This window comes from Dermacentor silvarum, chromosome 5 (assembly GCF_013339745.2).
Source record: "Dermacentor silvarum isolate Dsil-2018 chromosome 5, BIME_Dsil_1.4, whole genome shotgun sequence".
Classification (NCBI taxonomy): Eukaryota; Metazoa; Arthropoda; class Arachnida; order Ixodida; family Ixodidae; genus Dermacentor; species Dermacentor silvarum.
In genome coordinates, this window is record NC_051158.1 from 129,359,357 (window position 1) to 129,386,183 (window position 26,827).

A 26,827-nucleotide genomic window follows, 5' to 3' on the forward strand; every position below is an offset into this window, starting at 1 on the left:
TCCATGGTGTACCCTGGCTTATCGAGGAAGGCGGCGGGAAAACTGAGCATGGGCCTTGTGCAAACCCCATCCGCGACTTTTGTTTCAGGCGTTGCACTATCCCGCCTTTTGCACTGTCGTTCCTTTTCCCCTCTTCAGACAGTGTGCATTCGCGCGGCATGATAAACGGAATCTCGCCGTTTTCTCTCAGTATAGTCGAAAGTGCCGTATGTTTTACAGGAGAGATGCGTGAAAACAACTGACACATTTTATAGTGTGAGAAACGCACCTCGCGACTTATTTGCATGACAGAACGACAGAACGTGCCCTTGGAGAAAAAATACGAAAGAAAATAAGGAAGAAAGAGCTAATGTAACCTACATTACTCGTTTTCAAACAACAGAATGGCTTGCATCTGGTCACACGAGTTCTAAAGCTAGAACTTTCTTGTGAATTCGGGCCCAGAATACCTAGTGGTGAATAAACCTGTAGTGATGTACAGTGTAAATTGCTGTAGCATTCACGCACGTGCTTGAAAGCGTACTTTTTCTTTCTACAGTCGAGCAATCACACATGCTTTAGTTGACAAGGTTTATTTTTCTACAGAAAACGAATGATTGGTTTGCGACTTGTGCCCCCACCGCAGCATTGATTGTAGCCGTCAACATAGCCTTGAATAATACAAAGCTGTGTAAGCTTTACTGAAGCCCTTTCAAGCCCCTTTTTATTTGATGGTGGACAGCAATGAGGCCATTTCCCTCCTTTGCCATTTGAAGGATTTTCTTTAGGAGGAGGACACCTGAGTAAAAAATGAATTATCACACAAGGTATTCTTCATCTGAATTACTACTGTAGCAAAATAGTCATATTCAAGAAGGTAGAATACTCGCGCATGACAACATTCTCTGCATGAGAAATACCAGTAAGCATTTATCAAGATTATCAAGTTTTATCAAGAACCTTGTAAGGCTTCGCTTCTGAAAAAACGTTACGAATGGTAATTTTAGGCTTGTGCGTTCTCAGGGCAAGTTTATTTGTTTTGATTTTTAATGTAATGCTAGTAGTGAGAGACGGGGTGTCAAATCTGAAGCAACATACATAGTTGAGGTTAAGTCCATACTAGTGGGGAAATGCGCGTGGCCGTTCTCGAGACGTTACAGAGTGCAGTCGCAGTCATTATAGCTGACAGGTTATTTATCTCGTGCTTGCTGCTGCGTCGAAGACTCCTTGAAATCTGGCCTTGAAATGCTGACGCATTTTGCCATAGCCCGCCTTGCAGGTACAATATTCAGATATATATTGTCACGAAGATAATTCATTTGAGCGTACCTGCGTACTTTTTCTATGTCGAAGACTTTTTAGTCTACAGCATGTACTGTAATACCGGCTGTAAGTATGTATTATTTGTCCCGCCGGTAGTCTTTAGCACAAAAAATTGGTTGGGTCGTATAGATACGAAGCCCTTGTAAGGTGCGTGAAATGTCTTGTCTTGGCTGCAGACACTGCACTGGCACTATGGTATACAACTAGCGTTACCAAATACGCAGGTTACATTTATTCACGCATTATAGCTATTAACAAGCCTAACCAATGGTAAAGCTAGTGTTTATTTTTTTGGTCTCACAGTCCGATTTAGTAATCGTGCTCACTGCCTATTTGTAGTAGGCCCGTGTATTTTGCAGAGTGTGTTTGGGCACTAGGCTAAAGAAGTGACCCTGCCTACTGGTGGAGCCCGATACGGCCCTGCGCTACACGATCCCGCCGCACTCGTAGATTTTTCGGGCTCCTCTTCTTGTTGGCTAAATTTCTTGCGCTTGCTCTCCGTATGGAGACAGACACGTTCCACCGTGGTGAAATGGGTTGGATATCGCTTTGTCTTGCTGCCCTAGCATTTTCACGCTATTTCTGCACCTTATACAGCATATCCCAGCTAATTTTAGCCAAAGTTTAAAAGTATGCCGATGCACTCTAAGACGTCGCCACCAAATGCATGTCGCTGGCTATTGTATGGAGTAAGTCACATTTATTTATGTATTCTGCTTAATTGCATCATTAGTCAAGAATAATTAACGAACTTCTGAAGCAATGAAGTTGGGTAAAATGCCGATTAGAAAGTTCTAGAACGGTTTTCAAAACGTTCGTATAAACAGTTTCTAGCTTTCTACCTACTAGTTATTAGTTTTTTTCCGCTTACTGCCCAGATGCCCGCGAAATAATAAAAAAATGCCACTTGAGAAGTCCGCTTTGGCGGCGTGATTGCAGTGCTCCCAAACGTTCCGCGTCCAAACGAGCATAGCGTTTAGCCGGGTGCGCTACCACTTAAACGGCTACAGGACAGCGACGCAGGCCTTGGCTGTGCGATTTACGACAGCAACCGCCATCGCTTGCGCTGCGATAACGTATGCCCTGTCGCATTTAAGCTATGGGTCTCGCTGGGTGAGTATCTTGGCATTTTATTACATGGAGCTCAGTCATTTCCGCGCTTCTTTTTTTTTTTTTGCAGCAAACACAGGCCTCAACCTTTCATGCAAATTGGCACCGTTATGTTCTTATCCTCATACAGCCAGCACGGCACACGGCACTGCTATTTGTGTGATCATGCAGACTTTACCTTCTGACATCTTGCGACTTTCGGAAATATCCATGATGTTTTCTGTTCCCATCCCTTGCTTCCAATTTGCCACTTCCCTTTCTCTTACTTCCCTTTGTTTGACTCCTGGCTGTCTGTTTACACTCTAAATTACCCTGTACTTGGTAGCCAGCTTTCCTGCCATCTTCCTCCATTCCGCATTCCCGCTTTTCAGGTACACATATTTGCGCACTTTGGCCTGCCATTTATTTTCATCCATGTTCCTTATGTCGTTCTTCAAAACTAGTTTTGCTCTGTCAAGTCAATTTCACAGTTAAGCCAATATTTATTTCACCATTTCTCCTGTACAAAAACAAGGATGCGAGGACATGCACAACAAGGGGCTAAGCTGCAGCTTGACTGGGTGCTTACCCCATTACTTTGCAAAACAAGAGATAGAAAAATACATTTGAGTGAAAATAAAAGAAATATTTGCAGATTTCAAATGATGACGTAAATCACGAAGCTTGTCTTCTTCAGTTAAGAAAGCAAAAGGCTTACATCTTGAAGTGATCTTTTCTTTAAAACGCACAAGCAGTGTGAACCATTTCGAGCCATTGTGACTGAGAGAAACACGTGGCAACAACAGATAACATGCTTTATTCAGAAACAGCTTTCAACACTTAAGGTTTGTGACCCGTTCGGTATTCATAATTTTGAAGTGGTTGTTTCAATTTTAAGAGAAGAAAATCCAGGGGGTTGTGACGCTTTCAGTATCGGTGTACAGGATTTACAATACTCGATTCCTCACGCAGAACTAATGAAAAGCGTCAAGATGTGCATTTGTGACGACAATGATGAAGTCAAGTTTCGAAACGATAGTGGAACATCCGTTGAAAGTTTTTGGGAAATTCTGTATCTTTATCTTAAATCGACATTTATCGTATGGGAATGTGCTATGTATGTGCAGAATTCTGGGGTATGTATTGGCTCGAAGGTTGCCCCAATCCTCAGTGATATTTACTTGCCCGAGTTGATGGAAACATTCACAAAGGCTTACTAGGTATAGTTAAAAAGGTTTTTCGATTTGTCGGTGATTACTTAGTTATATATGATAAAGCCGAATGTGGCTGCAGTGTTAGTAATGTTTTGAAAGTGTTCCGAGAATGTGGATTCAGCATCAAATTTACCCATGAGGTAGCAGAACATAATGAATTGCAATTCCTCGACCTAACACTGCAACTACAATCTGAACACACTTGCTGGATGTATAACCCTAGATCAGTAAACCCAATTCTTCACTACAGCTCAGGCCATTCTAAAATTGTCAAAAGTGAAATAGCAGTGTCGTGCCTTAGGGCCTCTTTGTTCAAATCGTGCTTTCAGACAATGAACCTGGCATTTTCACATCAAATCGCAAGACTGAAATCGGTAGGATTCCCAGATCACATTATTTGTAGAGCAGCTGAAAAAATTATTAGGCTAATAAAAAATGTCGAACCAGGGCAGTCTAGAAGCAGAGATAACACGCAGAGAAAACGCATTGCTGTCGTGCCCTATGTCCATCGCTTTTCCCACAGACTAAAGAACGTTGCCAGCAGGTTTGGTGTTGATGTTGTTTTCAGCGCCCCTGACAAGCTGCAACGAATATGTCAAGCGGTGTCTAAAAAGCTTGATAAAACTAACAAGAATAGGTTTGTCTGCGCCATAAAAGAAAATTCCAAGCTCGTAAAATGCCAAGTTGGTGTAGTATACATGTTGCCACTAACTTGCGGTAAAGTTTACATAGGCCAGACCGGCCGATGTGTTAATACTCGTCTAAAAGAGCATCAAAATTCACTCGACAAAGATAACCACTTACACCTAGCCAACCATTGCAAAAGCTGTCATTGTAAACCTGTCTATTCTGACACCATGATTTTGTTTACTCATAGAGACAAACTAACACGCGAAACAACCGAGGCCTTCCATATCAAAAAGCGTGCTGATATGTGCTTAAGTGAGCCATCTATAACCCTAACTGACAAATAATTTGCCTTTTTGAGCGCCACCTGATGTTGTTAAGATACGTAGCAGTTCTGTGTATGTATTTTTCAAAATGTCTTTAATATTTTTGTTTTTATTCCGCATGCTCTTGCATATGCTCACTTTAGTCGAACTGCGTATATATATATATATATATATATATATATATATATATATATATATATATATATATATATATGTGTAATTTTCCTCCAAAAATAATCTGAGTTGCGAGTCAGCGCTTGTCTGTCACCTTCGCCTTAGTGTCCTCGTTTCTTGTCTGCGCGCTGCAGTTTCAAGATGAATCACTCCTTTGTCGAAATTATTCCAAGTGGTGGCCTTAGAAACGGTTTCTTTCTACTCCACATCTATAGTTCGCCGAAGGGTAGGCATTAGAGCACTGCACGGGCCGATTTTTTCAGCCCGAGCCCGGCCCGGGTCCGATTTTACATAGGGCGGCCGCCCGAGCCCGACCAAATGTTTTATGGTGGGACCCGGGCCCGGAAATAATCTACGTTACCTGCCCGGTCCCGCCCGCCACCACTTTACCTGAGGCCCGAGCCCGGCCCGAGCCCGGCTCGAAACCGACCCGAATCCGGCCGAGACCGAAAAAGACCACCGAGTGGCATAAAAAAAAATAAAGAAGAGAATGAAAGGAATTTATTCTTAAGGCATAAATACATGTAATATGCAATATGAACACAATTTGAGCGGTCTGAACGCTATCACCAGCGCGCGAAGTAGTACGAATGACCCTGCCGAGCAGTATCGCCGGCAGTTTCCAACGACACGACTTTGATACCGCCGAATCCACTTCTATTGCCACGCCGCCACAGTATTTTTCCACATCGGGTGCCTCACTGCAAAGCATGCGCCACCCCAGCCGCTCGTCCCACTCAACCGTATTGTAGTATACTCTAGTCGAAGCGCAGCCACGACAGGTCGTGGGCGCAGCGCATGGATGAAGTAAATGGAGAAAGAATGCTTCTCGTTCCTCCATGGTGCAGCATATTGAGCTGCTGCTAGGCGGCTGGTTGAGAACATGCGTGCAGTCATGGATGGATGCAGTGCCATATTTCAGCCGCGCGACGAATTATCTTATCCCACCAGTCATCGTTTTACCGATTCGCCTTTGAATAATCAGCAAGTCGCGAAAGCGCTTACACCGCGCTGAAAGCATTAATTACATTGATTTAGGTAAGGAATACAATGGTATCCTTTGGTTTGAGGCGACTTCAGTCTTTCTGGATTTTTACATTCTGTTGAAACAGCGCAAAATATGATGGAAGAAGTAAAGGGAAGTACGCAGGAGTAGCGCTGCTAGCTTCCAGCTGCGCCTGGGCAACATGTTTTTCAGGGTCGAGACGCGTGAGGATAACTCGCTGCACGTTACATACACCACCAGAAAGTCCGAGCCCGTCCCGATCCCGCGTCGAAATACCCGAGCCCGGCCCGGGCCCGGGTCAAAAAGCCCATGCCGTGCCCGAGCCCTTGAAGAAACTGCACTAACCGGCCCGACCCAGCCCACGGGCCGGGCGGGGCTCGGGCCTTCGAGTAAGCCCAAGCCCATGCAGTGCTTTAGTAGGCATCACCGATTCCATACAATTACATCTAAAGCGGTGTCCATGACACACAAATAGAGGGCACCTATCGTGGTGGCCGGGGATTTCAATGCACCACATCACGCGTGGGGTTACCCTCGTACCGAGCCCAAGGGGGCCGACCTCTGGCAAACGGCTTCAGATCTCAATCTTACGTTGGTCACAGATCCAGCTTTTCCTACCAGAACAGGCAAGTCATGCTCGCGTGATTACACTCCGGATCTCACTTTTGTGGGCTCCGAGGGGGAAGTTTCGTCGGTTAATCTCGGCATTGATTTGGGCAGTGATCGCTGCATACTCAGCACGACTATCCAATTACAAGGCAAACCCCCCAGAACGTTCACTGTCACGGATTGGGATCTCTTTCGTAAAATCAGATCGGGGAGAGTTGGCGACGAATGCCTGTCCGACTTTGACGGATGGCTATCCCGGGCCATCTGCGACGTCGAAACGGCCACCAAGTCCATCCAAACCAACGTTGTGGTAGACAAAATGGATAGGAAGTTAGCTCATCTCATAGAGGCCAAAGAATCTCTACTTTCCAGGTGGAAAACCCGAAAACTTAATCGGAGGCTGCGCAAACGCATCGCGGAATTGAACCGAGAGATTGCCGAATACTGCCAAACACCAGACAAACAGCATTGGGACGAGGTTTGCAACATGATGGACGGACAGGGGAGAATTGGAGGGAAATGGAACCTCCGCAGGAATTTACTTCATGAGGACAAGTCCAAGTCCAATCAGAGTCGTGCGGTGGACAAGATTCTCCACGCAGAAAGAAATAAAGGTTCCACGACGCAGATTGCGGACTCGTTGGCCAGGAAGTATTTATCCTTGGGCGGAGAGCCCGCTACTCCTGCCAGAGATTATCGAAACTATAAGGGAATACCGGCAGCCGAGCTGGACAAACCCTTTGAAGAAGCAGAAGTACGAAATGCGTTGTTCAACCTGAACGAAAGGTCAACTCCAGGACCCGACGGACTAACGAACAAAATGCTTCGCAATCTCGATGATAATTCGATAAAGATTATGACTGAGGAGGTGAACCGCATTTGGGAGTCTGGGGTCTGCCCTGACAAACGGAAGATAGCCTCAGTAATTCTCATCCCAAAACCAGGCCGCAGCCCCGGGATAGAAAACTTATGGCCCATATCCCTCACATCCTGTCTAGGGAAGGTAGTTGAGCACGTGATCAATGACAGAATCTCTAAACACATCGAGGACGAGGGGTTGTTTCCCAGTAACATGTTTGGCTTGAAACCACAGCTATCTACGCAGCACGTCATGCTGCTCATTAGGCACACCGTATTAGAACGGGATACTAGAGACATCAGGGCCGTTCTGGGGTTGACCTCGAAAAGGCCTTTGACAACGTAGCCCACCATCACATTATGGACTCCATGTCACGCCTCAACCTCGGAGAGAAGTTTCACAGCTTTGTTAGCTCCTTCCTTAAAGATAGGAAGGCCACCATCAAACTCGGCGATCTCAAATCAGAGCTTTACGAGCTTGGTCCCGTTGGCACGCCACAGGGGTCGGTTGTTTCCGCGCTCCTTTTCAATATTGCCATGTGAGAGCTCGCGACCGAGCTAGAACATCTAGGCGGTATCCGAAGCGCCATTTACGCTGACGACATCACCGTCTGGGGCACTGGCGGTTCGGACGGACAAGTCGAACGGTCTCTACAAGACTCAGTCGACTGCGTTGTTAGTCACATACAGAAAATGGGACTCTCGAGGTCCAAATCTGAACTTCTCCTGTATCGCCCAACTAAAAGGGGTCCCAAACCGAAAAATTGGAAGCCCTTAGACGCGATGAATATCAAACTACAAACGGCAACTGGGCAAACGATCCCAAGAGTTGACTCTATCTGGGTTTTAGGCATGATTATCGAGGCCACCGGGCACAACGGTCGCACAATCAACAGACTAACCTCGCACGTGGAGGGAGTAATTAGACTAATCTGCAGGGTATCCAACGATAGAGGAGGGCTCAAAGAAGACAACCTTCTCAGGATTTACCACGCGTGCCTAATGAGTCATGTAAACTACGTTGCACCTATGCGCAAATGGCAAGTTCACGAGAGAACCAAACTAAACATGCTCATTCGCAAGAGCATAAAGAGGGTCCTTGGCCTCCCGATGCGTACTAACACCGAGAGCCTCATGAGCCTAGGTATTCACAACACCCTAGAGGAAGTCATTGAAGCGCAGCAGACGGCGCAGCTTGCTAAACTTTCGTCCACTATCGTGGGGCGAAAAATCCTTGAAGGCGTCAACATCAATCCCATTTTTGCGATGGAACGCAACACGCAGCTGCCAAATCACACGAGATCTTACATTAAGGTTTCTTCACTGCCGAGGAACGTACACCCACAACACAATACAGGTAGAAGGTTGGCTAGGGCTCCTGCACTCCTGACACACGCACACGCACACGTGTCGGACGCATGTTTAGTCGATGCCGCTCAATACGAGCGTTCCGCTAGCAGCACCTCCCGCTTTGCGGTCGTCTCCGTTGACACCAAGGGCCGGGTACTTTCGGCCGCATCAATCATTACCTCGTCGCCCGGTAAGGCAGAACAGCTAGCGCGAGCATTAGCGCTGTTAGATCCAAGCACAACGGAAGTATACACAGAGTCGAGATCGGCAACCAGAGCATTCGCATCTGGGGCCGTCTGTAAGGAAGTCGCCAAGATACTCGAAGGAATAGTCCTTGTTCATCACACCATCACCTGGTTCCCGGCCCATGTAGGGTCGAAAGTAGGGGGGCTTGTCAACGCCAACGAATTGGCCCATGCTCGGGCGCGAGGTCTCGCTTGCCGCGCCGGGCTATCTGAGGCCGGTGCACCGGGCGGGGCCCGCGACGGCTTTAGGGACATACTCTCCACCTTTAACGAAGTCACAAAGCATTATGAACTTGCTCGCAGGGCATTTCCGTTGCCCCACCGAAACCAATCACGGCCTCAATCGGTTACGCTTAGGTTATTACAAACGCACTCGTATCCCAGCCTCTAGATCTATGGTCGTTTCGCGGAGGTCTCGCCTTCGTGTCCCGACTGCGGCGGATACAGTGATTTTAACCATATGCTCTGGGAGTCCCGCTCTGTACAGCACCACACGGGTCAAGGGATCTCGCATGGCACATTTTATTTACTGATCAGGAGTCATGAGTGGTTCCATCAGCTCAAGGCAGTCCAGAAGGCCCACGATGCGGCGGTGAGGTTTGGCCTTCCCGTCCCGACGTGGGATCGGCCCGCGGTCCTCCCTCAATGAAAACGGGGGGTGACTACTTCAGGACGTCAATAAAGTTTACTACCTACTACCTACAACGTAAGTATTTCAATTCGGTATAATAGTCTGATCATACAAGTCAAAGAACACTCTATATGTATATGCGCGATTTCAACCTGTTCCTTTCATGACAAGCTCTTGAAAAGGGAGCCAACCAAAGGCTTCCATCTCTGAGTGCATAAGGTATGTCGGGCCCACCGTGGTTGCTTAGTGGCTATGTTTTTGGGCTGCTAAGCACGAGGTCGCAGGATTGAATCCCGGCCACGGAGGCCGCATTCCGATGGGGCGAAATGCAAAAAACACCCGTGTACTTAGATTTAGGTGTACCTTAAGAAACCCAGTTGCTCCAAATTTTCCGGAGTCCCCCACTACGGCGTGCCTCATAATCAAATCGTGGTTTTGGTAATTAAAACTTCATAATTTATTTTTGTAAGTTATGTCGGATGGTTGTGCTAAGGCATATAATGCAAGCAAGAGTGTTTCGTTTTGCTTAAGACTCTTCTATTTTAATAGTAAAGTCATACACTAGTTGAAAAGGAAGTATATAATATTTTAAAACAGGTCCTTTGTATGCGCATCCTGTACTACATTCGCTATATGACCCAGTGCCTTTTCTGCAGAGTACACATTTCTGAATGTTCCTACATGAGGTTGTTCCCCATATAAGAGAGCAGTAGTTTTTATGAGTTGAAAAGAGAGCGTTATAAAGCAGTAATTTAATCTTGTCCGTCTGAACATGACGAAGCCTAGAAAGCACACCACACGCTCGTTTTAGAAGTGCACGCACACGCTGTACATGAGGATCCCTGCTGAAGTGTTCGGTGAAGATAACTCCTAGTGTTTTAACCTCACTCACAAGAGCTATTTCTTTATGCCCTAGGTATGGATCAAGTGAATGGTTAACTGTTTTTGACAAGGTGTAAATAAAGCTTATATAGTTTTTTGGGTATTGATTTGAAGCGAATTTGCTATACTCTAATTGTGCATATTTTGAAGTGTTGAGTTTGCTAGGCGAGAGAGCTCCTGAACATCGTGTGCTTGGACGAATATGCTTGAGTCATCGGCAAAAATACCCAACTGGGCATTGTTTTTACAGCATTATTTATACATACGTTAAACAATATCGGTCCTTATATGCTCCCCTGGGGGACCCTTTCGCCAATATCGTCTAAAAAGGAAAGCTTATTTGGGATTTCTACTGCCTGTTTCCAATTTTGAGTATGATTGATGAAGAGAAAGTGGCAGGGGGCGACAAAACCCATAGAAGACGCAGACGAAAAGATATGTACAAGTATATTTACAAAGAATTGCGCCGCCCATGGCCAAGAAGCCACAGCCCACAGTAGCCTCTAATCTTCGTCGTCGTCTTTACACTGCTCGCCTCTTCTTCATCGGAAATACTGTGCCGTAGCACTACCCCCGGCGGCAAAAGCGCCGTCCCGGAGCAATTAAAGGCCGGACTCGGAAGCAGTGTAGTAGGCCTTGAGCCTACTGACGTGCACGACATCACTAGATGCCAGAGTAGACGGCGAGGTCGAACTCACAGGTTCAATTTCGTACGGCACAGGCGTCACCTGGCGCAGCACGCGGTAGGGCCCTGTGTATCGCGAAAGGAGCTTCCCTGAAAGTCCGACGTGACGAGAGGGCGACCATAGGAGCACGAGCGCACCAGGCGAAAACTGTACGTCACGGTGGCGGGCGTTGTGCTCACGCTGCTGAGTGGTTTGCGAGGCCGTCAGTCGAGTACGGTCAAGCTGGCGTGCATGGTCGGCGAGGGCGATGGCGTCGTGCGCATACTCGCTTGTTGAGATCGCAGCAGGAGGAAGTGCCGTATCAAGGGGCAAGGTCGGTTCGCGACCGTACAGTAAATAAAATGGAAAAAAATCCGGCGGTGTCGTGCCGGGAAGAATTGTACGCAAATGTGACGTAAGGAAGGGCAATGTCCCAGTCGTGGTAGTCCTTGGAAACGTACCTCTACAGCATATCGGTAAGGGTACGGTTTAACCGCTCCGTCAGGCCATTGGTTTGAGGATGGTATGAGATAGTCAGCTTGTGTTGAGTGGAGCAGGAACGCACAATGTCGGCGATAACTTTCGACAGGAAGTTGCGACCACGGTCAGTAAGCAGCTGTCGCGGGGCGCCATGAACCAAGATAATGTCACGCAAGAGAAAGTCCGCGACGTCAGTGGCGCAACTGGTAGGGAGAGCCCGCGTGATAGCGTATCGGGTGGCGTAATCAGTTGCGACAGCTACCCATTTGTTCCCCGAAGATGCCGTGGGAAAGGGGCCGAGGAGGTCTAATCCAACACGAAAGAACGGTTCCACAGGGACGGTGATCGGCTGGATATGATCGGCAGTTAGCACCTGAGGTGTTTGCCGACGCTGGCTGGGATCACAGGCAGCAACATAGCGTCGGACGGAGCGAGCGAGACCAGGCTAATAGAAGCGGCGCTGGACGCGGTCGTATGTGCGGGTTACCCCAAGATGTCCTGCAGCAGCTGCGTCATGCATCTCAAAGAGCACAGTCCGTCGTAGATGCTTTGGCACGACAAGAAGAAGATCAGATCCATCAGGGAGGAAGTTCCTTCGGTACAGAATGCCGCCTCGGAGGACATATCGGCGAACGGAGGCGTGGGTAGGTGCGAGTACTTTCTTCAGCCGGTTACGAAGGTCAGTGCTGATTACGGATACATGCGCCCCAGTGTCTATAAGAGCAGATACAGAAACACCGTCGACTTGCACGTCAAGAAGGTTCAGATGAGTGAGCAACGTCAGTAGAGGATTTGGCGGCGTAGGGAGCAATGCAGCGTCACCTCGAGTCGCTGCATAGTCTAGTTTTCCGGCTGGGAGCGGCATCCGAAGGGAGTCGGCGAATAGGAGCGACGGGGCTGAGGAGAGCGAGATTGTCGTCGTTGGGGCGAAGGCGAACGAGAATAGGGGCGGGTCAGCGCAGGAGAATCAGTGGCGGCATTATCAGAGCGCGCGGCATAGAGACGAGAAGGGTCACCTGGGCGGGAGTAGGCAGTTTATTTGGACTGGGTGTGGTAACTCCAGCGACTGCGACAGTGGCGAGAAGTGTGCCCGATTCGACGGCAGTGAAAACAAATAGGCTTGTCGTCAGCAGTGCGCCATTCAGATGGGTTGCGGAAACGTGGTGGGTAATAAGATGTGGGATGGGGCGGAATGGAAGAAGCCGGGTGGGTATCAGGGCGATGGGCCGAGCAGACGGTGTGAAGGCCCATGTTCACGAACTCCTGGCGGACAACTGCCTGGATCAGGGAAACCATGATTGCAGGTGCGTTGGAGAAACTGGAGTCGAAGGCAGCCGGATAGGCGGCCTTAATTTCACGCCGGACGATCCTGGTAACATCACCAGTGTTGTTGGGACGATTAGAGTCGGCACAGGAAGATGTCGCTGGGGTGTTGGGCAGACGGGCAAACTGCTGGTCAATACGTCGGCTTTTAGCGAGTTCCAGGCGGCGACACTCTTTTGTAACTGCATCGACCGTCGCCACGTTGTTGAATACGAGCAAGTTGAAGGCGTCATCGGCAATGCCTTTGAGGATGTGGGAAACCTTGTCTGGCTCAGTCATGTGTGCGTCAACTTTGCGGCACAGAGCCAAGACGTCCTGAATGTACGTGACGTAGGGCTCTCTGGACGTCTGCACACGGCCGGATAACGCCCTCTGCGCGGCAAGTTGGTGACCGTAGGGGTTGCCGAACAAGTCTCGGAGCTTTTGTTTAAGCGAATCCCAACGGGTGATCTCATCTTCGTGTGTCCGAAACCAAACTCGAGGTGTGCCACCGAGGTAAAAGAGTGCGTTGGCGAGCATGATAGTAGGGTCCCACCGGTTATTGCGGCTGACTAGTTCGTACAGGCTGATCCAGTCGTCGACGTCTTCCCCATCTTTGCCCGAGAATACGCCAGGATCGCGGGAAGCGGGGAGAGCGATGTAGGTCGTCGAAGTGGCAGCAGGTGTCGGAGCCGGCTGAGTCGAGCTGTCGTCGCCGGGAGCCATGACGGAAGGCTCGACGTACCGTCCACTGCGAAGCTCCGTGACGAGGTACAGGGAACGTCCACCTCCACCAGATTTGTTACGTAGCAAGACGCAGACGAAAAGCTATGTACAAGTATATATACAAAGAAATGCGCCGCACTTGGCCAAGAAGCCACAGCCCGCAGTAGCCTCTAATCTTCGTCGTCGTCTTCACACTGCTTGCCTCTTCGTCAAGGCAAATACTGTTCCGTAGCAATATTCTAATGTAGCAAACAAGGGTCGTTGACTTATTCTACCGAAAGCCGTGGACAAGTCCACAGAGACGCCTAGCGGTCACTTTTCTTCTTCAGAACACTGTAATATAATTTCTTTCTGCGTTAGCAAATCGAGTTCTGTGGACATGCGCTGGCGTAAGCCGAAGTGTTGCGATGATATGGGACAGTATTTTTCGCAGAATGAGGTGACTCTTTTACAATTACTTTTCCAAACCATTAGGCAAAAAATGGGGCAGTTTCGCACTTTCTCCCAAGAGGAAATCATGACGCTTATTAAGGCCCAGGATCAGACCTCTCAAATACTGGCAGTCAAGAGGGCCCGCGAGAGGACCGGTCAGGTTTGACCTGATGGTCCTCGAGTAGGCCTAGCCAGGTGACGTCAAGTTTACTCGCGTCTATTGTGGACCAACTAAAGTTCACTCACTCACTCACTAGAGGCGCGAAGACTGGCAAACAGCGAAGCTGGCGGCCCCACCTAGCTTCGTCGGGAAACAATTCTCGTAAGATCCGCACCGCACTCTCTCGCTTTTCGCAGTCGCGCGTGGAGCTAAGCGTAGGCATGTTCGTGTCGAACCACAGTGTATCAAACACTCGGCTACTGTGTCCAAATTCATTGTTATGAAACTCCTGGGCAAACCGTCCGTCGGCACCTCGCGTGGCTCTCCGAACTTGCCACTGGAAATTATCCAAGACTCGCAGGTCCGGATCGTCTTGGTGACTCCTCTGATTGCTCAAACGAGTGCAGTCATAGTAATAAAGTTGAATATGAGGTATGGAATAAAGGTAGTACAAGCATACGTCCCACCCTCCAGTAACGATGACGAAGATACACTCTTAGCATATACCGGCTTAAAACAACGCATATAGGGCGGAAAGTAGATCAAAATTTCGACGCTTATAAATGGCTCACTGTAAGCGGCCTACTGCGTATACGGCCTATTTTATGCGGCTCTTGCCTATGCGGCCTGCATTTAAACGGCCCATAGTAGGGCCGCTTGGTGGACGTCACGCATAACCCCAAATTCTTATGCGGTATTTCAGATAAAATCTGTCCGGCTTACTAAGCGCCTCACATCTTATGCGGCTCAAAATTATGCGGCCCATTGGGTATTTTTAAGAAAAAATTATTATTTAGAGACAGGTGCCGTCCATAGCGGTTTTGCGGGCTGTTTCATGGACATTGCATAGAACCACATTATACGAAATCTATAACACACAACACAAGCATGGCAACGCACATCACACAAACATGAGAACACTGGGAATCGAACCCGGGTACACCGCGTGAGAACCAAACACGCTAACCACTACTCCACATCACTATGCTGTCATGGAGGACTTGCACAGCTATTTGTAGATTCATTTGTGTTTCCGAGGCTGTCGTTTTATGTCGATCGTTCACCGTCGGCGATCGTGCGTGATATACACATAGTTTGTGTAGCTTTTACCGATGCTTAGGTGGTTGGTGACAGTATATGTATTTAAATGAGTATCAGTATACGAATAGCGCTTTCAACAGCTGTCATGTGGGGCGGAAAGGCTAAATGGGGTAGGATTACGGAGCATGGGGGGCGGCACGAAAAGAAAAACTGCTTCGCCAGGCAAATGTAGTTCATTAATATTTTCTCTTTATTCGCTATGATGCGGCTGCAGTCACTGTTTAACCGGGAACTCGGCTTTGTCTGAGAAACTTTTAACCTCGTTCAGAAGGTTCAGTTAAAACTGATCCGTGCTGTTGCGCTGCCTCGACGGTATAACGACAATACGGCTCCGATATTCGGAGACGTCGAATAAGCGGGCGGATATTACCGGCCCGTCTAAGTTTGCTGAACCGACAAATATTTCCATTCACCTCCGCTGGCCTCAACAGGGATGCCCTGTCCGAAAGACTGACATATATAGCTTTTGGTAGTATCAAGAAGAATGCTCTCGAACCGGTCTTATTATGCTGTTCCGTTGTAGTTAATGTTACTGCGGCGACGGTCGTTGAAAGTGAACGAATCAGCTGTTTGAAATTTCGCATAACAAGGCGGGATTTTGCCGGCGTGTCGAAGCTTACAACGGCTCCATTCTTACCCTTGCAAGTCGATGGCTTCGACGCAAAATGAACGTGGAATAACCGCAATTTGCCCATTGTATCTTGCGCTGCGTTTGTGTGATCAGCACCACGCAATGAGCACTCTCTGCTATCTGGAATGCAAGTGACTCTCCGTGTGCAAGACGAGCCGCATTCATGCACAAACTACTTTTAGTTATCTCAAAACAGAAAAAGAAAGCAGCGTGCAGACTGCAATAAAGTGCACGCGCTGTATTAAGTGGGCACGCACTATTGTGCTGTGTCCGGCAAAGGAAGGTGTGCCATGAAGTGGTTGCAAGCAGGTGAGATGGACTGCCCGCTAGCATACCTAATTATCACGGAGAGATAGAATTGGGATTTAGGTGTCGTGCACATTAGATGAGTGCCTCTGCCTTCGTTATATCAACTGCGCCCTATATGCACATTTATTAAAAGCACACGTTTTTCTCCTACAACGTTAAGTATGCTTTTTGTGGAATGCCCATTTCATTTGTGTACGCCATCTGAAAGCATGCTCTACATTATGGCAGACACGTACGTTCATGCAGACACAGACAAAGAACATATTTTTCAAAAGAGAATGATTTATTTACAACACAACAAAGTGAAAAGTGTCCAGCATAGTTTCACTGTAGGTTTTCAACACAGAATGGGGACTTATATACCCAGCTCTGACAGTAACAAATAAAAGCCACACTGCTACAGGAAATACAAAAGCAGATAGGCAGTGTTAGTGCCTGCAGCTTTTAAAATGTGAAACAAGCATAACGCATTAACTTGCACGTACTTCCTGCAGTTGCGACCAACAAGAGTTGGGCCTCTCAGTTTACCGTTTTCTTGTTCATTAAAGAAAGTTTTGTTCATAACCAAAACTACATAAATAGCAGATAACTACAACATGAGGAACAGAACACACATATGTACTAAACTTACTGTAAGGCCACACTTTCTATAGATAAGTTATCTAATGAGGAATTTAGACAGCTAAGTGCTCCCAGCTTTAATGAAAAATAGCTATCCATGACTAGAATGAAAAAAAGAAAGAATGAAAGCGCTGCATGTACAAGGTCTGTTCAAAAAGAAACCAAACTTTTGAAATAGCACGCAAACCGGCAAAGAGCACGCTGCGGCTACTGAACGCATGTAGCAGCGGGTTTAGACAACAAACTGCCATTTACCGCGTTTTGCTCTGACCATTGGTTGGTGAGCTACTGCCGCCGAAGTGCGCACGTGTACAAGCTGTTTGTTCGATTAGTGCCAAAGTAACAACGAAAGAGGATGTAGAAGAACGTGTGCGTGTGAAATTTTGCTACAAACTTGGCAAAATTTTCACAGAGACATTTCAATTGCCCAACCAAGCATATGGGGAAACCTGTATGAGTCGCACTCAGTGCTATGAGTAGTTTAAGCATTTGAACAAGGCAGAATGTCGGTTGGTGACGATACCAAGCCTGGACGACCTTCCACATTAACAGATGATGACCATGTCGAGAGAGTGCGTGCTGTGATTCGTGGAAATCGTCGTTTAGCTGTTTGAGAACTAGCTGACGAAGTGGGCATCAGCATAGGATCATGGCATCCTATTGTGAATGACAAACTTGAGATGCATCGTGTCAGTGCAAAATTCGTGCCGCGTTTGTTGACTGTCGATCAGAAACACCTGTGTTGAAATAAGCCGGGAACTGCATGCCACTGGCAGAGATAATGAAAACTTCTGTAACATCACAACAGGCAATGAGACGTGGGTTTATGGCTCTGATATTGAAACAAAAGTGCAGTCGTCGCAGTGGGTGGGCGAACAGTCTTCTCGTCCAAGAAAGCACGCAAGAGTCAGCAAAAAAATCAAGGTAATGGTGGTGGTTTCCGACTGGAAAGATATAGTCCATCAGGAATTTGTACCACGTGGTGAGACGGTAAACAAGGCGGTCTACCAAGGAATTCTAGCGCGTTTGTGGGATGCTGTGTCCAGTAGGAAGCCTGAATTGTGGGAAACCCAGACTTAATTGTTGCAACATGACAATGACCTAGTTCACGCGTCTCTCCTTGTCTGCGGCTATCTAGCAAAACATCACACTCTCGTGCCCCATCCACCGTACTTTCCAGACCTAGCCCAAGAAGCCTTTTTCCTGTTTCCCGAACTTAAAATCACATTGAAATGACGTCCTTTCCAACCCATAAATAATTTTCAAAACAATGCGACACGAGACCTACGCGCCATCCCAGAAAAAGTGTTCCAGGAGGCTTTCAAAAAATGGATGAGATGATAGGAACAATGTATTGCCAGAAGAGGGGACTACTTTGTTAGGGGCCATGCATAAAATGTTGTACAATAAGCAATAAAGATGTTAAAGCAAAAGTTTGGTTTCTTTTCGAACACACACCTTGTACGTATTTGAATTGAAGAACTCTTTTGGGAGCCAAGCAACCTAAAAAATCTTGTCTTGCGGAGCACACTCTGTATACATGCCGCAGTGGTTGGGTGAATGCAGAGAGATCCAAGTGAAGTTTTTATGAATACATTGCTAACAAGAGAAAAAAACATTTTTAAATATGTGTTTCATTTTGACATAATTGCTCCGTCATCACAAACACATTAGATATCATTATATATATTCAGAGTTATTTGTCCTGATGACTCCTGGGCCTCCAGGTGACCGTCGTACCTGGAAGGAAAAAGAAATGCCACTCAATGTTAGATGATTCCAAAAACTGCATCACCTTGGCCCTCTTAGGGCTATGTTTGTTCAATAGTTGTTCGAGGCCAATATAGTAGTGATCTTGCAAGAAACAGATCTCAATGTTAACCATAAACTTCTGAGGACTGCGAGATAATGATCCGGGGTCTTTTATTTGACTGCCCTCATTTTGGTGTGGCTTAAAAACCACACTTGACTGCACTGAATTGCATCTTGTTGGCGGAGAGAATAATTGTTCAGACTGTGTTGAACACCCTTGCATTGCCCTGCTACTTGACATGTGGGTTGTTGCTGTAGTGCACAGCATTGCACTGATGTGCACACATTCTCTTCCTTTCTATTTAAATCTAGGCTCTCCTGTTGCCTTTCATTCCCTTTATACCCCTTGCTCAGCACATTCACTCGTATTTATGCCGGTGAACCTGCCTGTCTTCCTATCTTTCTACCTCCTTTCTCCAAGAGCACGTGTCAGCATTATAAAACTAGGTGTCCATGATTTACTACAGAAAGCTGAACATTCCATATCACACACTTCACATGTGAATAACTCATAAGAGATTGTGAACGACATGCGAATGTGTCTGACCTTTGAATTTACAGCATTGTATTTGAAATTTCACTCGCATTATTAGCACTAAAGTCCATCCCTAATTAATCTGAATATAATGAGTGCATACACAGTGTAAACAAAGTAATCAAGCCATGACAATAGACGCAAACACATAATGCTCTGGCAAGCAACTAAAGAGAGAAACATACATTCAGTTGCATTCTTCACGTTATGTACAAACACATTTCACTTATACTTGGCCTCTTCGAATCAACTCAATGTGCTTGGGCTTCTGGTTTATTCACAGTCATATTTCCTCCCACTTGCAGGTAATTATTAATAGGCCCACATTGTCAGCTGGCTCTCAGGGGCACTCATTTATGTCCCTTACACTTACTGGAATTCAGTTGTACTTGCATTTACACTGGCCTAAACTCAGAGACTTACCACTGTTCTGAATCAGCAGAAATTAGTGAGATGCTCTCGAATGTGTGTCTATCTCTAGTGATATTACAGCTCGTGTAAGTGCTTCAATGTTCTCCGCGTGCAAGAAATATTGTAAACACTTGTATCTTTCTGAGCCCCGCCCACTTTTGAGCTGGCAAAATATGAGCTTTTTCTTCGTGTGCTTCATCATAAGCATATATTTCCGCACTGCAGTGAACAGCCATTTTTGGCCTGATTTTCGCTTACCACTCTAAAGTTCCAATAGAGAGCCCGGGGTTCTGCTTTCATGGGTGGCGTTCTTATTATTGTTGACGTCCCACTTTATTCCTGTATAGAAAAAAAATTCAGTTAAGCGAGAATAAAAAGAAAATGCAGAAATTTGATAACTCGAGAAGCATAAGCTCATAAGAAAGGTCTTATTAAGGCCTATTTTGGGGCTAGTGCGTACTTCATAGTCGCAAATCAACACAATATAGCAATCACCACACAAAAGCAAAATGTCCAACTTGTAATGTTCTTTTGCTTCTTTCATAGTTTCTTTAGCTATGCATGCAGCGCTTTGATCTCACAAAATGATGTGTGGCATTATGGAACGACGCAAGTACTCAAAACCAGATTTTTCCGTCTGCTATAAAACTTGAATTTGCTACAATCGACGTGACATGTTGCGTTGTTGAAATTTTGCCAGTTGCATAGAACTTCGGCCCTTCGAAAGTAACGAGTGTACTGCTTATCTCCAAGTAATATTGTGGCAAATCCTGCGGCTAGTGCAAACCGTCACTTCGGAGCTGCTGCGTCGTCGGAGTTATTTGATTACGGTCGCGTCACGCAAGCTTCGTGCTAAATTGGGCTTTGAATTTTGTGAACTGGAACGCATTAAACAGGAAAGCCAGAAATCTACGCAAACCGACACACTACACAGAGGAAAGTGCGTAACACACCAGAAATTTTTTTTCAAAATAAACCGTCGTTTGACGAACTGCAACTACGAAATGCAATGAATTAATCACGCAAAGCCCACGAAAGGAATTTTTAAAAAGGCACATTTCATGGTTAGAACGCTACACGCGATTACCAGCGCCGTTATAAAACGCAAGCCCTAACGAAAATTCGCGCATGAAGTTTCAACAAATGGACACCTGACTACGCAAGAAAAAAAAATCGCCTGCAATCATACATTAGGGGGAAAACTAAACGGAGCTACGCCTGCAGTTATAACTACTTCACACACCAAAACTTATAAAAAGCGTGTTCGCATTAGTACTACACGTTCAGATATTTAAATCACTGACATTCGTTATCTGTTGGCTCACAATAATGCAATGGTAGAAATCAAGCATTTAGTAAGCGTAGTGTAGAGGAAACAAAAATCGACCTACCAAATAGGCACAGGTTCGCAGCTCTACAGCACGCACTCCTGGGCCCGCCGATCCAGCGCACATGGCGGCCCGCCGCCGCTGATCGCCAGTGTGGCCGTCGTACTCACACGAGTTGTCGAAGTTGCACTGCTTTTTTGCAATTTCCGGAAACAACGGTGCATTTGAACATCACTGACATCACCGAGAGCGTTCACCGACGCGGCCAGATCACTTCACAACACGAACACAGTCGCATAACGTCGCCGGTACAAAGATATGACGATAATTACCGCCGAAAACAATCGCCTCGCACGCCGCCATACGCCATGTTCTCGCTCCTTCCCGGTCCGGTCGGCGCAGCCTTTCCTTCTCCTCCGCCATCAAAGCAAAGCGGAGGCGTCGACTTGTTTCTCTTCGTTCTCTCCTTTTGCATTTCGCTTTACTTTCTCCCTCAAAGCATAACCCTCACTGCTCCTTACAGCTTTTGTTTTGTAACGCTCTCTCAACGCTTCGGCGCGCTTTTTGCGCGCCAAATTTGCAAGGCTGCATATAAGCGTTGCGTCCGCTCGCGGCCGCATATAGCGGGCCTAGCCTGCCGCCGCAGCCATTGTCACGCATAATATTGCTCGAAAGTCCGTTTATATGCAGTACTTTACGCTGGAACGAAAAATACCGCATATGTGCCGGACATTATACGGTATTTAACTAAGAGTGTATATAAGTTTTATGAAGATATCGAATCAGTGATGAGAAAGCTGCACGCTCAGTATACCGTAGTCATGGTGACTTCAGTGCAAAAGTGGGGGAAACGGGCTGCTTAACAAGAAATTGGAAACTACGGCATCTATTATAGGAACGCTTAAGGAGAGATGTTAGTAGAATTTGCGGAAAGGAATAGTCTCTGAATGATAAATACGTCCTCAGGAAGCGTGGCAACAGGAAGTGCACCTGGAAAAGCCCTGCTGGAGAAACAAGAAATGCAATAGATTTCATACTCTCTGCCGATCCTTGCACAGTGCAGTGTAGAAGTGTTACGTAGGGTAAAGTTCAGCCACCATAGGTTAGTGAGGTCTAGGATTTATCTCTTTTGAAGAGAGAAAGAGTAACATTACTCAAAAGACACAGGCAAACGTAGACGCAGTAAGGGTAACAATCATACCACTCGAGCTGGTGCTTGCAAACAATATGCACTTAGAACAGGGATGAGACAACATAGATTAGAATGAACCAAACCAGGCTGATCTCAGAATCTCCAATTGAACTGAGTAGTAAGGCCCAAGGCACTAGGTAAGCTCTGCCAAGTAAAAAGAACCCAATAAGAAACGACAAAGCATGAAAGTCACCAACTCGAGAGATCAGATAAATTCGCTGAACTATGAAAACTGGTCAACAGGAAAAAGTAAGGAATATTCGAAATTATAACGTGGAAAGATAAAGGAAGCAGGTAAATATAGACGCAGCATGAAATCAGTGAGAAAAAAACTTGGCACCGGACAAGGCAAAATGTATTTACGGAAAGATAAGCAGGGTAATCTCATCAGCAATTTTGATGACATAGTAAAAGCAGCGGAATAATTCTAATACTAACCTATACAGAGCAGCCATTCTACACTAACCTGCCCAGAGCAGCCAAGCTACTTTTATTCAAAGTAGTGATGGCCAGATACAGAGGCTCCTTTAATACTAGCGATGAAGTTAGAAGGGCCTTGCAAAGCATGACGCGGGAGAAAGCGGCTGGAGAAGGTAGAATAACAGTCGATTTAATCAAAGATGGAGGAGATATCGTGCTTGAAATGCTTTCGGCCCTTTATACGCAATGCCTCACGACTTCAAGTACACCAGAGAGCTGGAGGAAAGCCAGCATTATACTCATTCATAAGAAGGGAGACGTTAAAGAATTGAAGAATTATAGGCCCAATAGCTTGCTTTCAGTATTGTATAATATTTCACCATGATCCGTTCGAATAGAATCAGGGCACCACTTGACTTCAGCCAACCAAGAGAGCAGGCTGGCTTCAGAAAGGAATATTCAACGATGGATGATACCCACGTCATCATCAGGTAATCGAGAAATCTGCGCAGTACAATCAACTCCTCGATATCGCTTTCATAGATTATGAAAAAAGCATTTGATTCAGTAGAGATAACAGCCCGTCCTAAATGGATTGCCTAATCAAGCTACTCGAGCAATGCGTGAATATGTTGGGAAATGTCTACAAACATTGGTTCTAACAAAAAAGTAGAAAGTTACCTATAACGAAAGGGATCAGGCAAGGAGACATTATCTCCAATGATATTCACTGCATGCTTAGAAGTTTTCAAGCTCTTAGACTGGGAAGCCTTAGGAGTGAGAATCAACGGCGAATATCTCAGCAACCTTCGGTTTGCCGATGACTTTGTCCTGTTCAGCAGCAATGGGGGAGAATTGCAACAAATGATTGAGGACCTCAACCAAGAAAGTGTAAGAGTGGGGTTGAAGATTAATATGCAGAAAACAAAGATAATGCTCAATAGCCTGGCAAGAGAACATAATTCAGGATCGCCAGGCAGCCTCTAGAGTCTGTAAAGGAGTACGCTAATCTAGATCACAGGGGATCCTTATCGTGAGAAGGAAGTTTGCAGAATAATAAATTAGGTTTGCATACGGCAGGCATTGTCAAATCCTGTCTGGAAGCTTACCACTGTCGTTGGAAAGAAAACGTAGAATCATTGCATTCTACCGTGCTAACATATGGATCAGAAACTTGGAGGTGAACGAAAGCTGAGAACAAGTTAAGGACCGCAAAAAGAGCGATGGAACGAAAAATGTTAGGCCTAACGTTAAGGGACAGCAAGAGAGCGGTGTGGATCACAGAACAAACCGGTGTAGCCGATATTCCAATGGACAATAAGAGAAAGACTGTGCTGGGCAGGCGAAGGATGTATAACCGGTGGACCATTAGAGTCACAGGATGGGGGCCAAGAGAAGGGAAGCGCAGTCGAGCATGGCATAAAACTAGGTAGGGTGATGATGTTAGCAAATTTTCAGGCGCAAGTTGGAATACGCTAGCGCAAGACAGGGCAAATTGGAGATCGCAGGGAGAGGCCTTCGTCCTGCAGTGGACTAAAGGAAAAAATAGGGCTTATGATGAAGGCCGATTCTTTTCCCGTTTACTTACACTCTACTCTAACATTGTGTCTTATGATGTGCCTAATGTGTGGAGCCACTTCTAAACGCTTTTTGTTAGAATAACGGAGCCCTCCGCCACGCTGGCACGAATTGCTGTAGAAGTGTGCCACGGCTGCTGGATTCTCCCCGCTTGTTTGAGCAAGATTCTACTTAACAGATGTGATGACGGGAGGGTATGCGTGTATTATAAGCATCTATGTATGTATTCTAACCAATGTGCTCCTAAGGTGGCGCGAAACATCGTGGAATGCGGTTGCGGAAGTGCTGTCTCCTTATGAATCCGCCGTATCATAAGGAGACAGCACTTCATAAGGAGACAGCACGTATAGAGGTGAAACTGGTTTGTTCGCTCGTACGTCCGACGTGCCTTCAGACGCTTCGTAAAAATACAAACCTCTTAGACAGTGACTCCTATTACGTCGAAAAACAAGAATAACGGCCCGCACGTGAAAGAAACTGATGTCAGAAAACACCGAATAAGTGCTTGGAAGTCATTAAGCCACTGTTTCTACGCATACTAATTTGATTCATTCGAATCAATTGTGAAAAAGCTTGTTACCTACACTGGTGGCTTAGCGACTGTGGAGTTACTCTGCTAAACCTTGTACTTTGATTCAGGCACACTTTCAAGAACACCAGGTGGTTGTAATTAGCCCGGAGTTCCCGACTACGCCGTACCTTGTGATCGGACAATGCTTTTGGCCAGTAAAAACGAAGAAATGATAAAAAAGTGATCGACCGCGTGAAAATTGTTAGAACTCTCTGTAAATTTATTCCAGGCACGCCTTTCATGTCATTGTTTGGTGCGTTGAGTCAACATACGCGACATTATCGCTGCAGGCGAAGGCAACTTTATTCGCATTTACTCGAAACGCGTGAGAGCGAAATAAATCGTTAACAGCTTCGAAAATTACTTCTCATTCTGAAAATATGTCAGGATATACGCGAACCATTTTTACTGTTTTAAGTGCATTGCCGACTGCTGTGTTATACATTCATACTACAGCTGCCCGATAGCTTCGTGATAATCAAGTTTCTCAGAATATGGTCTCCACCAATAATGAAATTTTGTCGCAGAAATGTCGTTTTTGAGACATGTTGGCGTTACCCGCGCTAGTGGTTATTAGCTCTGGCGTTGCGCTGCTCAATCTGAAGGCGTGAAATAAATCCCTGCCACGGCAGCAGCACTTTGCTAGGAGCAAAGTTCATAAACACGCGTTTACAGTGCCATGGGTGCATAGTAGAGAAACCAAGGTGGCCATAATTATGCCGGAGTCCCCCAACACGGCGTACCTCATAATAATATCATGACGCTGGCACCTCCAATTTCATAATGCAAGAATTTTTAAAAGACTTTCGCTTTGTGAGTCGAATAGGCGACCATTTTTTCTAGACCCCAAATATTGTAGTTGTGCCACCACTTCTCTCGTATCGCCCAGCAACCGAAGCGTACCAATCTGCGGTAGCAGCTATGGCAACCGGGCAGCTATTATATTTTCCTTTCGATTTGGAAATGAACTTACACACTTCTAATTCCCATAGGAAAAATTGTTTGTAACTTACGTGTGGAAATTTTGGCCCTGCCAGAAGGAGACTATTTGTCCATACTTTAATTAGAGGGTGCAGTCACGTAGGTCACATTTTAATTGGTTACTGTTATAATTGAATAGCATTTATTAGCATTTAAAAACACAATGCATAAAGACCTTTGTACACAGACAATTATTAGGGCGAGACAGAAAAAACATTTAGGCGAAATAATTCTATTTGGTAACAAGAATACTGTATAGGCTCCCAGCCACACCTTACCCTTTTATTGTCACTTCCGTTGCATTAGAATGACAGAATAGTACTTCACAAGGATCACCAAGAAACGTGATGCTATTGTCATTAAGGTGCTTATCGTGATACTTGCATTTACCTGCGACCAAATCAAAAACAAAACGCAGGGCTGGTTTCCGCGAATTCACTGCTAGCAATACAAAAGTTAGTTTACAGTGTATTCCACTGCGTTGCACAAGCTATTAGCGTTACAGATAGGAGCAGTATCTAAAGAAATGCGTTTTGTGCACATAGTCACCTTCAAATTAGAGTAGACTACTTGAAAAAATAAATAAGATATTTCTGTGGCAGCGTTGAAGCATACATATACGTAAATGATCTTGTTTAGGTACCGAGAACAAAGAATAAGGTGGTATCTGTAGATAACGGCTGATTGCGAATAGTGCATCATTCCATTGAATGTGCAAACACACGGAATTTAAGCGCAATAAAGGTTGATTCAGGACGAAACTGCAAGACAACAAAAAAGTATGAGGTTATTCTTTCCGAAGATGCATACGGTTGAAATTCCGTCGGCGTGCAATCAATATTGAAATGATTGTTACTAACTAATTCTATATTCTAACTTGCAGCATCCAATTAATATTGTAACGAGTGGCGATCCTGTGATCGCGCTTGGACGATGATGACGGCATGGCTTTCTGGTGTGCATGCGCTCTCCTGACATTGCTGTAGAGTCGTGTGCCTTACCTTGTAAATATAACATTGTATATATAATCTTCCCGTAACACCTTAGTGGAATTGCTGGGTAAGCTCGCTACAACACCGGGCACTGGATATTCGCAGTGGAAGGCGCGTTGCTGCCACCACAATGACCGACCAAGCGATCTAGTGTGAGCAAGGCCAATCACCGGTTATTCTCTTGCACCCTCGTGATCCCGGGACATTCAACGGACAAGCGCGTGGACGTCGATGAATGGCTGGTAATGTATGAGCGCGTCAGCCGCA

General features: G+C 46.1%; 1 long non-coding RNA gene across 1 annotated transcript in view; it reads right to left on the reverse strand.

Annotated features, from left to right (window-relative positions):
• Positions 1-580: 580 nt before the first annotated feature.
• LOC119453758 (uncharacterized) overlaps positions 581-26,827 on the reverse strand; it is a 49,538-nt gene continuing 23,291 nt past the window's right edge. Inside the window, exons 2-3 of the long non-coding RNA XR_005192423.2 lie at positions 25,847-25,958; positions 581-778 (exon numbers count right to left, since the gene is read on the reverse strand). This is a non-coding gene — a long non-coding RNA (uncharacterized LOC119453758). The remainder of the gene's footprint in view (positions 779-25,846; positions 25,959-26,827) is intronic.